Source organism: Chlorocebus sabaeus, chromosome 29, assembly GCF_047675955.1.
Source record: "Chlorocebus sabaeus isolate Y175 chromosome 29, mChlSab1.0.hap1, whole genome shotgun sequence".
NCBI lineage: Eukaryota > Metazoa > Chordata > Mammalia > Primates > Cercopithecidae > Chlorocebus > Chlorocebus sabaeus.
This window is the reverse complement of record NC_132932.1, coordinates 11,009,499-11,023,487: the sequence shown is the minus strand read 5'-3', so window position 1 is coordinate 11,023,487 and position 13,989 is coordinate 11,009,499. Positions and strand designations below refer to the sequence as shown.

The 13,989-nt window shown below is 39.2% G+C and overlaps 1 long non-coding RNA gene across 5 annotated transcripts in view; it reads right to left on the bottom strand.

The window, feature by feature from the left end:
* The window catches only part of LOC103231236 (uncharacterized), a 100,305-nt gene that overhangs the window by 36,561 nt on the left and 49,755 nt on the right, over positions 1–13,989 (bottom strand). The window lies entirely within an intron of this gene.

Below are 13,989 nucleotides of genomic sequence, written 5' to 3'. Positions count from 1 at the left end.
TATTATTAATTATTTATTATTATTAGCATGGTTGGAACTAAGTTTGTGATCTATCCTTAATAGCAAATGCTTTAGTATTTATAGGAGTCAGTCAGCTTCTAAACATATCTCAACTGGTTATGAACCAATTTGCCACCTAATTTTGGACAAGTTATGCACCTCTCTATTCCTGAGTTGTCTCATTGGTAAGACAATTATACTACTCATAATTCTGACAAGTAATAATTCAACTCATCCAAATAATAGGCTAAATGCTGCATCTGTGTGAAGGGGCTACAAGAAGCAAAACTGTACAAAATAGTAACTTAAAAAGCATATGAGAATATGTAAATATTAACTGTTAAGCATTACTGGCATAATGTACAATTGTACTTATCTCCTAAAAGGGTTAAAATGTGTCCTTACTACCAAGAAGAAACTTGGAAAATGGGAACATAACTACATAATATTCATCTCAAGAAATATCTATTATTCAATGTGTACATATTTCTAAATTCAGTTTCAAAATAATTACACTTTTCAAAATAACCTCAGATAAACAGATATTTATGCAATCTAATGTGAAGGAGATTTTCAAAATGACACTTCATGAAAAGGCAGAAGACAGGATTAAGGCGCAAGTGGAAGGATCCATTTTGCAGAGGTTAGATGTGTTCTGAGAAACAGTAAAATCAGGTAATAAAAGTAAGGATGGGGTAACACAGAGGTTGGCTTAACAAAAATAACAGAAGCTGATTCGAAGCTGGTCCTAATACTGTACCTAATTCATTCAAGTGTGCTTGGGCCTAAGCCCATCCCAGAACAGAGTGCTCTGATGTTTAATGTGTGGTACAGCAAGTAGGGCAGAAGTTGGGAACAGAACACCAACCTTACGTCTTTGTGTTTATTAAGCTGTATCGCATGACGTTCACCTCCCTAAACGGTGTGCTTGGTGTGTCATGGGATACTGTGATGTGTAAAGGAAGGTAACAGAGGTAGATTCAATCACTCCCACCAACAAAGACTTCTTTCTTAAGCCCTCTGAAAGGGTCTTTGGACACAGTTTCCTCGTGTAACAATCACTAAATCCTATTCTCTCGGAATGGTGATACGCCTTTGCTCTAGCTACCCTTTGAGTCACTTCTCCTCTTTCACTGTGTGGTAGGTGACCTATTTTACAGGACTTTCACCAAATGTTGCCCCAGTTACCTCCAAATTTAATTCTAACAAGAGCAAGGCCATCTTGTGGGAATCAAAGTACTTATCAGGAAGCCTTATGCAGGGGTATGCCCACTGATGAAAGACTGGTAGCTATGTCTGTGTTCACATCCTCTAAATTAATCCTGTGCTTTAAAATCTCTTTCATTAAAAATAAAGGCTGTAAAAATAAGATAAAACTGCTGTAACAGGCAAGCCTTGATTTCTGAATACTACAAGGTAGGACCACTTGCTCGGAGCTTGGTGAAGGCACGGCACAAAAGTGCATTAAATTCAGCTCTGACTTCATCTCAAGAACTGAAATCACTTTGTGACGCATATGTGCTGTTTCTGTGTGGTGGCTGAAAGGTGAGGTCATCTACTATCTGTAATTTCTTCATAAAAGCAAACATTTTTTACCAATTAAAACAAACTAACATCATTTTTGAATGGACAGTTGAGAACATTTGTTGATCAAATCAATATTTGTTTTTATTGATGGGTCACTGTTACAGTTGCTTAGAATTCCAAATCAAAGTTTGAAAACAAAATACCAAATATTCTGCTGTTGATTTGGGAATTAATAAAAATTAACATGAAGACTTTTGGTTCGTTTATATAATAATAACAAAATCCCAAATATGTCTCCATCACAACTATTTTACTTTCTTCCCTTGTGTAGAAATTGAACAGGTTTAAGAAACTAACAAACTCTCCCTGGCCTCTGTCTTGCCTGTGATTGGCATTTGAGGAGCCAGGTGAGCACTCATGGTGAGACAAATCTATCATTTCGCCCGGATAAAGCAACCCAAGTGTAGCTCTATGGATACGTAAGCAGTCCATAAGATTTATGTTTCCTCAAAATATCATCTTAAAGCAAGGGAATTTGTTGTTGATACACCAATAAACTTTCTTCTTATTTCAATTGAATCCGTCACCCTGGGTGTATTGATTTCAGTTTTCTTGCCCCAGCATGTTTTTTCTTTCCTTTTTGAAGTAATCCCCCTTGAAATTTGTAGTAAAAATGGAATTCATCTCGCTCCTTCCTTGGATCCACTGGTCTTGGAACTGAACTCTGCTTGCATGCAGACGTCCCAGGGCGTCAGAATTTGAACTTCTGTTTCTGGGCTGGGAACTGGATCAGTCGTATCCTAAACTAATAAATGATTCAGGGTTTGAGGAATCTTTTCTTTTTCTCTTTAAACTAATCTCAGAACAATATTCAATCGTAAGGTTGTTGTCAACAGCTTGCTCAATTTGTCCTTTTAAAGAACCATTCCTTCCTGGATTGGCCAGCTGCAGCCTCTTGACTCGAATGTGCTGCCTTGGATCTGCTCCGGAATTCAGTCTGGCCTCACATCTCAGCTGACTTTATAATTCAAATATAATTACTGATGCACATTCAAAAAACTTCAGGAAACTGTAAATGCTTATTTTAGCTTATAAAAGTGGTGATATTTATATTTGAAGAATGTTAACATGACTCTTAGAAAAATGCACATTTATCATGCTCTACCATCTAGGACTCTGTTAGCAGGTCCCGTCTGGGGATAAAGGTTTGAAGAGGGTTTTGTCTATTTATGTTGGATCTTAAAAAGCACAAAGTGCCAAAACAGGGTGTGCAATATAGTTGGTAAAAATAGGAGTCCGAAGTGTGTTTTATAATCCAAGATTTACCGTTGACTAATAGAACAACCATCCTAGTTCTTTTCTCACTCATCCCTAAATAGCTATAAGGTCTGACAGCATGTCCCAACCATCATTGGCCTCCAGTGAGAAGGAGCTACTATGGACCACAACCCACCATCCCTGGGAGTTCACATCCTAGCTTCTGGAATCATCTTCACAGCTCAGGGATTAGCATCTTGAGATTGGACTCTGGTTCATGGACGTAGCCTCCTGCCTCTCACCACCCCATATCTTCCTCTTGCCTGCTGCCTGATATTTGTCCTCATGCACCCACTGTGGTAACCCTTGGGTTGCAGGATTAAGACCAAGTACCTAAGCATAGACCTCAAGGCTCCTGACTACTCTACCCCTTCCCTTGAAGGCACTCTGTGTCTTGGTCACTCAGAGCTACCTAACTTGCCTTGTGTCTACTTTCTCCTCTCACAACTGTAAGTCTTTCCACTGTTACACTTCCAGTTGCTTTAAATTCCCTTCCCCTTTCTCAACCTGATACAGTATCCATACCCCTTAGTTTCTATAACTAGCTTTAGTTTCTATCACTAACTTAGTTCTATAACTAGCTTTTCATTGCAATAAGCCATTTCAGTCTATGGGACAGAGAGAGGAGCTGTCCTCTCATTGCTCGCTGGATCCCTTTACGTAGCTTTCACCACCCTGTGGTTATTGATTTACTCCTCTGTGTTTCCACATCCACCTCCAGGAGGCTGTGATCTTCCTAACCAGAATCCTGTTAATTTTTGTCTCCCATCCTCTATTGCTCAATAAATGTGGGAGGAATGGGGAGAGAGAGAGGAAGTGGAGAGCCCTGGAGGTCTTACAACTTCTGTTTGGAATTAACAGATCCACACAGGGCATCTTGACTCTTCTCATCACCATGCCCTACACACCATATCTGGCCCCACTCTCACGTCCTCCTGGCTTCTGCATTTCACACACCACTCTGTTGAAGCCATATAGCTACAGATCTACCTTAGGTCCTATCTTTTCCCCTCCATGGCCAGGCCCTAACTCATTGGTCCTCCAGGCCCAGCCCAGCATGTATGTGCCACTCCATCATTCCCCAGTCTTGGGTGCTACAGCCACAAGAACTTCTGGCAATTACTCTATAGATCTCTGCACGCACTTCCCACCTCATGACCTTGTATGCACGTGATGGCCACTACGTTCTTCCTCCATGCCTCCCTTGGCTAGATCCTCCTCAGCCACGGGATCTCAGTGTATAAATCACTACCCCAGAGACTTTTTTTTTTTTACTTCTCTGTTTGAAGCATTGACCTCCTTCTGTCTTTCCTTGTTAATTCTCTATAGCAGCCCTTTTGTGGACTTCTTGGCATACCACAATTTTATATCAATACTCTGGAGGTCTTTTTTTTTTTTTTTGAGACAGGGTCTCACTTTGTTGCCCAGGCTGGAGTGCAGTGGTGTCATCTCAGATTACTGCAGGCTTCTACTTCCCAGGCTCAATTGACGGCCAGGTGCGTGCCACTACATCTGGCTAATTCTTAAAATCTTTTTGTCTTACTATGTCACCCAGTCTGGTCTCTGCAGTCTCTGCAATTGTCTTAAGCAATCCTCCCACCTTTCAAAGTGCTGGGATTATAGGCATGAGCCACTGCGCCCGGCTGTGAGATGCCACTTTTAAATTTCCATGATTGAGCTATCTGAAGCAACAGTCCTTGTTTGTTCCCTGTTTGAAACTTTTCCAATTGGTTTTACTTTTTATTCTGTCTTATGGTGAAGCATTACTATTTTAATTATCAAAAATCATAATGTGGTTATAGAATCACATCTGAAATGGGCATGGAATACCAAAGAAACTGTATTTGTATGTGACAAGATTTCTTATGTTCCGCTGAGGAAGGGCATCACGTCTGTCTGCAGGGTTTTACTGTATGGGCCCTGTGTAAATAGATCTGGTTGTACTTCATTTGCAGCTGTTGGTGCTTAACAAAACTAAGATGCTCTTGAGAACACCAGATGGTCCAATCATGGAAGTTTAAAGAGTGGGTCTCCTTTGGGGGTTTTAGTGCCCATTAGAAGTTTACCTATCCCCCTTTCGTATGTGGAATTTTTATCACTATAACACAATCTAAGTAGAATCTTCATTGCTTCTTATGGGTGGACTGCAGAGGAGGGAAATAAGTCTTGATTTTACTTCTTAGTTAACTGTTATGCTGGAAGGGGGCATTTTTGCTCTTTGAAAACCTAGACTTACGATTTTCCCATTAAAAAAAAAAAGAATATTGCTTATGGCATTTTAGATCTCATGATTTTAGGATGAATTCATGAGACAATAATTCAGATTGTATATTAGAAAAATATTCGAGCTGGGAAATAGTACCTCAAGGGAAGAGGGAGATGTCCCACCGCCTGAGTCAGACTAGTTTGGATAAAACTCGGTGGGGGTGTGGGGATGGGGCAGGGAGATCAAGCCAAAGGAAACTGACTCGGTCTAACAGAACATGGTTTTTTCATCTCTAATTTCTCAGTTTGTGACTCTTGTGGGAATTTTTCAACCCATAAAAAGTGCCCTTTTTCTGTCCCTGGTAATGGCCTAATGAAATAAACACTCATAAATATATGAAGTTCCCAGAGATAAGATCTGAACATCGGACGCCTTTCACCTGGCAGTGGATGTTTTATCACCAGTGAATTGGTCATGTGACCTCTTTGAGCCTTTTTTCTCCCCTCAAACTGAAGGTCAGAATTCTTGTGATTGGGTTCTTTTAAACGTTCTGAAGCCTAAGTGCCTAGTGATTAAATAAATTTACATCTTATACACTTTTTAGCACTCAGTAAAGAGATCATGGAACTTTATCAGTTGCTCGTGATGTTCAGCTGAATCTCAGCAACTCTGGCCTAGGACAGACAGACCCTTTAGGGACAAGGCTAGAGGATCATAAACAGGAAGCAGAGGTAGACGGAGCTCCCTGGCTGTCCATGTTGAATTAAAACAACAACAAAAAACATCCAATGGCAACTGTGACATTGCCAACATTTCCTTCTGTGCAAATGGAGCTTTCTTGGTTTCAGAGTTTCCAAGCTGACTTTGTGGTCTTTTGCCAATAGGGTAAGGTAGTACTGACCTGCCCTCTTCTTTCCCTGGTAATTCTCTATAAAGATACAGGCTGAACATTATCCTAAGCCCAAGAATACAGAAACAGAAAAAACAAATATCACATGTTCTCACTTTTATAAGTAATAACTAAACTTTGGGTATGCAAGGACACAAAGTTGGGAACAATAAACAGTAGGATTTTCCAAAGCAGGGAGGCAACAGGTAGAGGGTTAAAAAACTGTCTATCAGGTACTATACTCACTACTTTGTCAATGGGATTATTAGATGCCCAAACCTAAGGATCACACAGTATACTCATGTAACAAACCTGCACATGTATCCCCTGAATATACGTTTTTACAAAAGAAAGAAAGAAGCAGGAAGGAAATAGATTAGATTTTGTTGTATGCTTTTATTTCTTAGCATCTCATAATCAGTCACAATTTTACTCAGTGTATTTTGCTCTGAAAAACATAAAAATGCAGTGGTGGTGTGTTCCTGATCTGAGCAGCCGTGAGTTCAACTTGAGAGCAATAAGGAAGGCAACCTCAAACCTCCCCTGCTATGTTGAGGGCAATGCACTCCTGAAATAGAGTGAATTAGAACTTCCCTTGCCCACTTCCTGTTCCCTAGAGCTAGCTCCCTCTTCCTAGGGAGCTGTTTGAATCCTGAAGAATGTGTGTGCTTCCCATGGCTCTTATCCTTGCTGCCTTTGAGCTAAGACGAAGCCTTCTCTCTGCTTAACAACAGTACAGAGAAAAGTCAAATAAAGTGGATGCCTGAGGACATGTGGAGAACCAGGACAGATTTGCTGTAATTTCGTACTTCCTGGTTCTATTTGTGATTCTAGACAGTATTCATGCTTCCACAAAAGTCTATGCCTTGGGATATGCATACACCTTCAATAAATCAAACACTTAAAAACGTATCTGTTTGTTCATTTGGGCATTCACTAAGTTATCCTAAATGCACTGAGTCCCCACCACAGCCCAAGAGGGCGGAGTGGCGAGAGCTCAATATGAGATCCCCATGCCCGGCTCTACTCCTTGAGACCTCAGACATCAGTTATGGGACTTTGCATGAACCTTTTAACCCCTCCAGGTCACTTTGGTTTTGGATAGAGACTGGAAGTCACATTACTTGCTTTGGGTATTTCGTGGAGGATTGTGGATCTCTGTTACTATGGAATAATGTGTATCCAAAGGTTTGGCATTATCAAATGGCCAGACATATATGTTACCATTATGGAAAGATTACTAATGAAAAGTAAATTTATAAATGGAGTAGTCAATATGCAAGGTATGGTTCTACCTCTTCCAGGCTCAGCCATCATAAAGAAGAAAAAATTCCATGTCATAGTGGTCAGAAAGGCTTTGTTAAACAGATGCAGGATTGAAGAAGGGAAAGGTGTAACCATCAGAAAGGAAAAGTATGGACACTGCCGACGAGGCTCAATCAGTAAGGTCCAAAGGACTACAGCTTAAGCATATCTCCATGACATCATTCATTTCACTGGATTTGAATTTTCCATCTTTGTGTCTACCTGTCGACTTTGTACTGATTTGTTTTCATTTCTTATTGACTTTCATTGCTCTACTGTCTGGTACATTTCTTGGCAGTACAGGTCATATGCAGGATATGTTGGACATATAGTTTTGCTCAACATGAGAATACATAAACAAAGCAATGTACCTTAGAACTGTTTCACCTCCAAAATCTCTCAGAGCTTCTGCTCTCTAACAACAATCTCCTTTCTCTTTATCACTCACAGGTGCAGGACAAATTGTTTCTCACTGTGACCTCTCTTCCACCATTTCTAGCTTTCTGGACTATGCAAATTTGCCTCTTCTCTCACCCGACAGTCAGATGTTGCATCCTTATCCCCCCTACCACCCAACTTTCCCACATCCTCGTCATTTGATCACATATCTCATATCTGTTCTCAGCTGGGATTTACCAGTCATCAAATTTCTTCATCCCATCTCTCAAGATACCTACACACGCTGAATGGGATATGGATGTCATTAATATTTCCATCGGTATCACATCCAGTTAGTTCCTGTTATAGTCCCACAGTAAAGAGTCTCAAATAAATCCCCATAACTCAACACTTTCCCATGGTCTCGGAAGGAGACCTCATTGCTGAGTTACTGAGAAGATAGTGGTCACCTAGTCTACACAACATAATGTTCATTCCTTCAATGCATGTCTGCAGGTCTTCATTAGTTGCTTCTATCTCCATGTAGTGATTTTTCTTTTCTTTTCTTTTTTCTTTTCTTTTCCTTTTGCTTTCCTTTCCTTTCCTTTCCTTTCTCTTTCTCTTTCTTTCTTTTCTTTTTCTTTCTTTCTTTCTTTCGTTTTTTCCTTCTTTCTTTCTTTCTTTCTTTCTTTCTTTCTTTCTTTCTTTCTTTCTTTCTTTCTTTCTTTCTTTCTTTCTTTCTCTTCTTTCTCTCTTTCTTTCTTTCTTTTCTCTCTTCCTTCCTTTTTTTTTTTTTGATGGAGTTTCTCTCTTCTTACTCAGGCTGGAGTGCAATGGTGCAATCTCGGCTCACTGCAACCTCCACCTCCTGGGTTTGAGCAATTCTCTTACCTCAGCCTCCCAAGTAGCTGGGATTAAAGGCACCCGCCACCATGCCCAGCTAATTTTTATATTTTTAGTAGAGATGGAGTCTCATCACATTTGCCAGGCTGGTCTCAAACTCCTTACCTCAGATGATACACCTGCCTCAGCCTTCCAAAGTGCTGGGATGACAGGCGTGAGCCACCATTCCTGGCCCACGTAGTGGTTTCTAATTCAAGGCTCTACCTCTCATCCTCAAGACCTCCCTTTCTGATTTCTTAATTTTTTCCCTTGCTGTCCCCTCAGAAGATCCAACCAGGGTACCCTGCCATCTCCAGCATTCCAAGATTCCCACTTCATTGACTCTTTTCCTCCAAGTAATTCTACTACCAGATGATGCTCCAAGAAATCTGGGCTCTGTAGTCAAATAATCTTAGGAACTATGATATACCATGTCACCATTTTGGATATTTGTAAGACAAATATAGCCAATTAAAGATAGTAAAGAACCTCATTCACTTTAGCTTTATTAAGGTATCCTAAATGGTTTATAACTTTGTCTTTTGTTTTCCTTCAAGTAACAACCATTAATGCTCTACAAAACTTTTGAGATGCAGAACTTATTTAGACTACTGCTTTAACACATAAAATGTCCACATCTCTACTATTAAAACAATTAGACTACTGCTTTAACACATAAAATGTCCACATGTCTACTATTAAAACAATAATCAAACAAGTATGACTTTCATGGTGTTGATAATCCTCAAGATTGTTTTCTCATTAATTCTTCTTACCACTATTTTTATTGAGGAGAAGTTTTTATCTCTAGTTCTCCTTCATACAATTCTCATTACTTTAGCAATCAATTAAATTTAGAGACTCAATCTATAGCTCCCAGCTCTCTCCTAAATTAAATTGCTATATTTCTGACTGTGTTCTTAATGTCTCCACCAGTTGGCTTCTTATAGCATGAGGTGCACATGTTTGTTACTAACTTATTATTGCTACTAACTACCACACCAGCCAGCTCTTAGTTGGTGGTACCAAATTCTTCTTTGTTCTTTGTCCCAGCATTAATATTTTGAACTGAATATGAAAAAGTAGGGATGCATGTTTTTTTTTCAAGCCAAATATATCTCCAGAATTGAACCATGCTCCATCATTTGCTAATTATTGAACCTCAGGATCCTTATCTGTAAAGTAATGGCAAGAACACTTATTTATAGAATAAATAATAGTGGGTGCTTCATGTGTATAGTGTATAGATATAGACATTCATGTGTATAGATATTTCCCTTTGAAATATCTCACAGTTCCATTTATTCTTTCTATTTCTCTTCTACTTCTATAGTTTAGACTCTGATAACTTAACAGCCTCAATATTTGCTTTTAGGACTTTAATATCTCACCCCTGTCCAGAACAACAATGCAGAGTTACACTATACAGTATATTGTGTGTACATATGTAACCACAAATCATTATGTTGTTATACTGTCACAATAATATCCTAAGAGAAAGACACGTATACGATAAATAGTCTTTCCATCATACAGTGTGAAAATTATGCTTTATTTCACTTGGCATTTGAAGTCATGATTTTACTTCAAGTACAACTAAATATTTGGAACAACATGGGCCTTTATAATAGAGTTTGCTAAGTGCATTTTCCACTGTCTCCTGAGAACTGAAAAAGCTGAGAAATGTAGTTTCAGACCAGAGTACATCATCCTGTCGATGTTACTGATTGTTTTACCAACTGGACTCATAGATACATGGCCAACACCCAAAGGAGGGGAGAAGAAAGTGACAGTGGCTGAGAGATATAAAATATCTCCTTCTAACTTCATAATTTGGAATTTTAAAAAATATTTATAATTTACAAGAATAAACAATGAAGTAATGGTCCGTAGGGTTCTCTGTGGCCACTTTGGACTTTGAAACACTGATGGGTCACTTTTAAGTATCTAAAGTTCAAATTCAGTTTGGATCCCAACCAAGGCATTCAAATAGATAGATGAAGTTTTTCAAACCTCCGGAGATTGGAAATGTGAGCTGGAAATCTCATGCCCCTTCATGGTATTTTTGATTCTTCTGGTTTTGGCAGAAGTGGGAAATGAAGTTTAAGTTGAGCAATTTAGATGACTAAAAATTAAACTGATAGTTGTCCAAATATGGACTTTATAGTACAGATATCCATAAAGCACACGCCTTTCCAAAGTTCATAGTTTTAGAAAATAGATAGTCTTCATTATCTGTGTTAATTTCTTTTTTAATTGTTTGTTTTGGATAGTTAATAGTAGAAGAAATTATACAGTTGACCAAGTACTTTCTCCACACACTTGTTTAACTCCCAATTATAGAAGTGGTTTGAAACACAACTCTACTACCTTATTTTTTCTTTCTGAATTTAGAAAACTAACTCTCTGTCTCTCTCTCCACCCGCCCCCCCCCCCCCCCCCCAATTCCTTAGTTATTTAAAGGGCTTAGTTCCATTGCAAGGGATAACACATCTCATTTGGTTTAGGCACATTAAGGCAGGGTCTACACAACCAGAGGTGAAATGAAACAAGACTGAAAAATATTGTTCGCCTGATTTCTGGAAAATACAGATATTGTAACGTCCGGGCAGTAGTTGGGATGACACCTTCAGGTCCATGCTATTTACTTTGGTGGCAGAGATAAACTGTAGCAAGTCAAATCAACTATTTTTTTTGTTTGATCTAAATAAGCTGAAATTGCTAAAATGTACAATGTAACACTCTCTATCATGTAACTCACAGAAAATAAATTTAATTGGATCTCAAGGACAGAAGGACACATCATCTCCAAAAGGTATATTAAGACACTCTCATCCAGGCTCCCTCTTGTAATAAGTTTGAAAACATGTGCCCTACCCTGGAGCTTCTTGTTCTTTCCATGACACCATGCTTTCATTCAAAGCAAAAGCAGCTCATGGAGGAGCAAGAACATACCATGACTGCATTCAATAAACAGGCAGAATAGGCCAGGCCCGGTGGCTCACGCCTGTAATCCCAGCACTTTGGGAGACCAAGGCGGGCAGGTCACCTGAGGTCAAGAGATTGAGACCGTCCTAGTCAACATGGTGAAACCCCATCTCTACTAAAAATACAAAAATTAGCTGGGCATGGTGGCAGGCGTCTGTAGTCCCAACTGCTCAGGAGGCTGAGGCAGGAGAATCTCTTGAACCCAGGAGGCAGAGCTTGCCGTGAGCCAAGACTGCACCACTGCACTCCAGCCTGGCGACAGAGCAAGACTCTGTCTAAACAAACAAACAAACAAATGAAAAACAAAAACAAAAAACAGGCAGGATAGTTTGTGCCAGCTACCCTTTTATTCCTACTAAGTGCAAATGTTCCTTGCACTTAATAGGTGAGCAGTAGTAGTAAATCCTTATTGAATTTAATACGTATCTTTTGGGAATCATTGTTCAAGCTTGATAGGAGAGATGAAAATGCCAACCAAGGTGAACTTACATGGTTTAATTCTTTTTGTGTCCCTACACCACCTTCCAGTCCCATCCCATAAGCTAAACACCTATACACAACAACCCAGGACAGCTTGGAAATCTTCACTGAGACAAGGGAGGGATTTATTCTCCCAACATTTAGAACATGACACAGAAGACCTGGGTTCAAATCCTGAACCTACCATTTACTAGCAGCCACATTATGGAATGTTGCTAAATTACGAAATGCTTGATGTATGCCCTCCTTCAACAAACCTTGCAGCGGCTCCAGAGAGACATGTACTGTTCAAGGCCCTAGAGATGAAGCAGACAGCAAAACATTTCCCAGATGCCAACCTGATTACGGAGTACATCAGTATTGTTGAGATGCCTCTAAATTCTCCCTTTCTCTTACTTCAAACCTACTGTCTGGGATCTCTCTCGTGAAACCTAGGGGTCTATATGGAGCAGGCATGAACCATAGATACAAATATGGTAAGAAGTTTCTCTCCTCTAGGCATTCCCAGTGTGGGAGAACCATATGCATATAATTCAGTGCAGGAATGTATTAAGACCTTTCATAGAGACACAAACCAAGCATTCTGTAGTTATATTCAGAAATATTTGAAATTTGCCTAGAGAAGTTAAAGAATAAGAAATTCATTTGTTTTATATGGGGATAAATTGAGACACAGGATGTGAAAACATATATTAATTGCATCATTGATATAAACATGTAAATATATTTTTGCTTAGTAATATATTTGAATATATATTAACAGGTATATATGATTTTCTAATATCAGATGTATCTTAAACACAGCCAAATATGTTTCAAATTCCCATTATTTGAAAGGATTAAAAAATAAACTCCAAGTTGTTCAACAAATTGAATAATTTTTATATTCTGAAACTGATAGGCCACTGCATTAAAACACTTTTGATAAGTATAATTACGTTTTCTCTGATCTTTTAGTATTCCCTTACTTGGGGATGTATGTGTGTGTGTTTTTGTGTGTGTGTTTGTGTGTGTGTGTGTTTGTGTGTTTGTGTGTGTGTGTGTGTGTTTCTGGCTTCCTTCTTTATTAAAAATCCTCATTCCTATTGTTTGTTTGCCCAATGTATGTAAACAAAAACTCTCTGGTTAAGCCCAATTAATACAATGTAGATTAACATTCATTACTCACAAATTAAAATTATTTTTCTTTCATTTCTTACTAATAGGCCAGAAAAGCAGCATTTAATCTTTTTAAACTCTTAAGTTCGCATTTCACTTGGTTTTTCATGTTAGTCTGTAATGAGTAATCCTTGTACTACAGAATGGAGGGATTCTGGAGTAAGATCCTCCAACTATTCTCCATTCCCCTAGATGCTATGGACATTTGAGTAGCCTTTTGTGCACCCCAGCAGAGGTTTTGACTCACTCCCCACTCACAGCACCATCTGAAAAACAGCAACAAAACCATAAGCACAGAGAAGTTTGACTTCTAATGCTACTGCTGAGTATTATCCTTACCCTTGGAATGTTCATTTTGACATTTTTATCCCTAAGTCATTCACTACTAATGTAAACATGAGAGCTCGTTAAAACAGTTCCCTGAGCTGCCCTGCTGGAAACTTCTTTCAGGCTGGAGTAGTCATCTCACTGCACCTTTTTCTGAGTCCTGTTTTGGTCTCTGAGACTCACTACAGCCTGACGTCTTACTGCAAGCAGTACATTTCGATATGCAGTCTCATCAAATGCTTTTCTTTGATGGTGTACAGAATCCAGCATGTTTCCTGGCTGAGAATGCTATAATATCTGCAGGGAACTTTCACAAGTTCGTTAGGCAAGACCTTCCCCATAAATCTGGCAGCTGGCTTTTCAAGGTGCTCTTTAGCTAAAACCTACTGCAAACATGTCGAGTACTTCTTTTCACACCTGATTTCTTTTCAGAGTCCATGAACTCAGCAACTGGTGAAGCCACACTTGAAAAATAATTTAATGTCACTATTCAGTTGGTTGTCAGTTACAAGGCCTGAAATTCTTCTGGGGG